This window comes from Phoxinus phoxinus (genome assembly GCF_949152265.1).
Source record: "Phoxinus phoxinus genome assembly, chromosome: 19".
Classification (NCBI taxonomy): domain Eukaryota; kingdom Metazoa; phylum Chordata; class Actinopteri; order Cypriniformes; family Leuciscidae; genus Phoxinus; species Phoxinus phoxinus.
Window position 1 is genome coordinate 30,418,336 of NC_136894.1, and position 4,761 is coordinate 30,423,096.

At 38.6% G+C, this 4,761-nt stretch overlaps 1 long non-coding RNA gene across 1 annotated transcript in view; it reads left to right on the forward strand.

Moving 5' to 3' along the window:
- Positions 1 to 1,503, forward strand: part of LOC306987027 — an 18,241-nt gene extending 16,738 nt beyond the window's left edge. The window contains exon 4 of the long non-coding RNA XR_013795074.1: positions 261 to 1,503. This is a non-coding gene — a long non-coding RNA (uncharacterized lncRNA). The remainder of the gene's footprint in view (positions 1 to 260) is intronic.
- The last annotated feature ends 3,258 nt before the right edge of the window (positions 1,504 to 4,761 follow it).

A 4,761-nucleotide genomic window follows, 5' to 3' on the forward strand; every position in this document is an offset into this window, starting at 1 on the left:
TGCATAGATACATATTTTTTGTTTTTAATAGTTGTTTTGTGTGGTAACCGTTTTATAAAAGCAATAAGGTACTCGAGGCAAGTGCTGTATCGTGAATAAGACACGACTGACTCCGCTTCACGTCGTGCCTAACAACGCCCTTCAGAGCCGTGACCTCTCGTACCTTATTGCTTACTTGTATTAAGGTACAAATCTTGCATGGTGTGCAATCCAGACTGCTGTTTTGATGTCAAACTCCCTCCCATCTGTTGCTTCCGCAGGTACGGGATGCACCGCGACACGAAGTTCTGAAGGTCTGCAGATTTGCATTGCCGGCAGGTGCTCATCTAACACAGACAAAGCAGCATCAGATCCATAGCAAGACCTCCAGATTTATCCCGTTTAATCAATGCACGCCTGGAGAGCAGACGCCAGCTCGAATACGTCTCTGCGGTGTGCGCAGGCCTCGGGTACCGAGTCAGCGGACGCTTCTGAATTAAAGCCGAGTGCGTGGATGGGTAAGAATTATGAGGCTGGATCTTGGAGAGACAGAACAGCCTCGATGGGCTTCTCACCAGCCAAGTAATAACCTGCAATCAGGCAATTATTCCCTCTCTGCAGTGTGCAGGTGAGCCGAGCTTCATCCCGCTAATGAACACCGAGAAACGGCTTACATTTCCCCGTAGGCCTCACACTGCACTCTTAATACGCCAGCTTTATGACGCTCAGATGTGTTTGTTAACTTAACTCTTAACTGTGTGCCGTTGTGTCTGACCGCTGGGGAAGCTGGAGCTTTGAGGAGAAAATAGGCGGCTTGAAAGCTGGCGTGTAAAATATGGATGTAAACCGACCTGTTATCACACCTCAGCCCACGGCCTGCAGCAAACAGAGTGGGGAGGGTTACACACACACACACACACACACACACATGCACGCACACAAAGAGCTCTCTCTTAAAGATAAAGGTTCTTCTATGCACTTTTGCACTTTGGGTTCAGCTTATCAAGAACCATTTTTGCTGCATAGGGTTTTTGAGTCGGTTATATGGTTCTTCTGAGAATAAAAAGCACTGGATGTTACATTACAGTTTCAAACACATAAAAAAATAATCATACTGACTCTAAACTTTTTAATGGTAGTTCATCGCCGCTCTTCAATTGACTATTTTCTTGATGCATGTTATTGGTTTTACTTTGAATGACTTGTCAATGCATGCGTTCCCAGAAAAAAGTTTGTCTGCGTAATTTTTCATCAAAATATGATAACTTGCTCCACCTCTGAAACGTCTTTGCTTTTCTGCTGATGTCATTTTTAAGCAATCCCCAGCATTCATTTTGCATTTACATCCATGCATTCAGCAGAGGCTTTTATTCAAAGCGACATGCATTCAATCAATGTCCAATATTCAGTCATTTGACAATAATTGGGATGATGAGCATTACCGCTTATTTTCATTTTAGTCTGAAATCAGTACCAATATCTGTACATGTATTAAATGGAAATAAAAAAATTAAAGTAATAGCTAATAATATCACCTTTTTAATTCAAAGATTATAATAAGCATTACTTTTTAAAATGCTAAATTAATTTATATAAATCAATAATCCGCATCGAAACCATCAATGTTTCTCACAATGCTATTGACGTTGCAGAAGTATAATCATTTCATGTTATAAACTCAAAAATGCAAAGTTTAAGGTTTGCTCCAGATGATTGGGTCAAAGCGGTTGACCTCTAGCATGACATGACACCATGTGACCTTTGTAATCCAATCCGAGTGAGGTGTTTCATGTTCAATCATAGCACAGATTCTTCTGTTTCCATCCATGCTGAAGACTGTACGGATAGTTGTTTGTTTGATCATTGAGTCGCTGCCGGACACACCGTCTTCAAATTAAACGTGTGATTGCACGTGTGCAGAAAGGTGTCCGCAGGAACATGTTTTCCACCTGGAGACATTTGCCACCTCCCTCGTCTTGTCAGTGTCAAGAGGTGTGACATCTGATCTAAATTATTTTTTAATAAGTGTGTAAGATGCCACTTTGAATATGAACTCTGATGTGTAAACTTGCGCGTTAGCCTTGGGGTTTAAACTCAGCGTGGCTCTGGTGTCCTTTATGCCTTTCATTTAAACTGCATTTTAATACATGCATTTAGCTTGAGACCCGTTTTTAGTCTGTCTAAATGTGATGAATTTAAATGCATGTGCATATTATTTACATTTCGCAAAAATGGTAAAACTTAGGATGCAATAGCGCAATATTTCAAGGACAAATATGTGACACTAACATCATGGCCTGACGATTGTGCCTTTGTTTTTCTTTATTGTCTGTAATTTAATCTGTCGTGCTGCTTTAGATTTGTGGACTAAGCTATATGCAGTTTAGATTTTATATATTAAAACTTTTTGGCACACAATTCATTAAAAAAAAGTACTTTTCTCACATAAATTGGCCAGAAATATGACTTGCTTGTACCCATCAAGTTATATTAGGTAGTAAACTGCATGCAATTGAAAAGTGTGTGTCTTGTGCAACAAAAACCTTAAGCATTAAGATGAAATTAACTCTATAAATATTAAACTGTCATATTTGATATGCAAATTTGCAAGGCCTAAAATTATGATCATGATGAAAACTTCACTGATAAACCTGTCGCACTCGATCTCCTCAGTCCTTCTGTCTCTGAATGATAGTTTATTATCCAGTAAAAGTCTGTCAGTATAACTGTACAAACGTCCTCGAGCGTCACGAGTCTTTCTGTGTCAAATCTGCTCGGATTTTATCAAGGAAACAACATTAACTTTGTAATATTTCAAGATGAACACTTACTGGACTGAAGCAGCTTTACTTGATTATCCATACATTATTTTTTAGAAAAATCATGCGTCTCAAATATGATCATCAGGCTTTTGAGGAAGGTTTATTAGTTCATCTCTCAATCATCATTGTATTACATTGCATTATAGGTTTTAAAACTACAGAGCTTTGATCACAAAACTGAGCATTTAAATATCATCTTACTAAGACATTATTGGCAGATATTGATTTTTATATGCATTTTATGTCAGTATCTGCTGTACTGTTATAAAGATCTCATTGATTCACATTACAAGCATCAGAATTTCATTTTACTTTTTGGCCATATAAATATCAGCATCTGCAGCAAATTGCATAAATTTGCTCTCAATTTGACTAAATGAAGTATACCGGTGAAAATCGGAATATGGTGCAAAAGTTCATTTATTTCAGTAATTCAACTTAAAAGGTGAAACTAATATATTATATAGACTCATTACATGCAAAGTGAGATATTTCAAGCCTTTATTTGTTATAATTTTGATGATTATGCCTTACAGCTTATGAAAACCTTTTCACAATATTAAAATTTAGAATTTGGCGTTTTCATAAGCTGTAAGCCATAATCATAAAAATTATAAATTTTAACATTGTAATGTCATTATTTGATACTTTATCAAATATTTGATTAAATAAGTAAAAAATGAGCTCAAATAGATGCTTATGATTGATTCGGCAAAGTTTGCAACAGTGAAATGCTTTTTCAACAACATCAAATTTTATAGTCATAGACAATCTCTAGAATTATGTAAACAAGCTTCATTATGATGAGTAATGTGGGTAATATCGTGAGAGGCTGCGACAGGTGTGTGTGTGTGTGTGTGTGTGTGTGTGTGTGTGTGTGTGTGTGTGTGTGTGTATGCGTGTGTGTGTGTGCGTGTGTGTGTGTGTGTGTGTGTGTGTGTGTGTGATGGGGTCCTCGGGGTGTGATGCTGCGGGAGCTTCTAATCTTCAGCACTGCTAACATGAGCAGAAACTGTGGTGAGCTCAGCCCTCCTGCTCACTCACGGCCGCTTCGGGCCTCTGGGACGTGAGGATATATCTCTAGCGCTCGCCCCGAACGCCGCATGCCTGCCACCAATCTGCTGAAGCTATGCAACAGAGCTTATTGAACTTTGCATGCAATATACGATAACCAGGTCGCTGTGGGATTCAGAATTGGCTTCATTTCTTTGGTGCTTTTTTTTCTGCTGATGACACTGGCTTGTTTGTTTGAAATGTGTCCTTTTCCTCCAGGGGCTGGAAAGTGCTGATGAACCCTGGCGTACAGAGAGCCTGACGGGACGGTGGGAAGGAGGGATGAAGAGAGAGATGGAGAGAGATCTTCAGATCTCAGCACAAAGGCGGTATGGTAATTAATGTGGACGAGACCTTTGTTTTTGACTCATTGCACTTCTCACACTCGCACTATATATGTAGGAATATATATATATTGACCTATAGAAAACGGTCTGTTGATATCTGTGCAGTGCACATGACCTACAGTGCTCAGCATATAAGTGAACATAAAGTTGACTAAAAAGAGGAATTAAAAAAATCATCTTTTGGAAATTGATCTTAATACCTTAATTAAAAAAATGAGGAAAACTCCAACCTTTAAGAACACCAGTTTTCTTTGTGAATGAATAATGTATCGTAAATTAAATAAATGTTCTTCTTTAAAACACAGTGTGCATAAGTCAGGACACTCCTATGTTAAATCCCCATAGAGGCAGATTTCTATTTTTAAAGGCCAGTTATTTCATGGATCCGGGATACTCTGCATCCTGATAAAGTTCCCTCGGCCTTTGGGATTAAAATATCCGCACATCCTCACACACCCTTCAGCAAACCTAGAGATCGGCATGGGGAACTTTCCATAAGATCATCTCTCAATGCAAATCAAACCAGATATTAGGCGAACTGAAATAAAACCATCTAAATC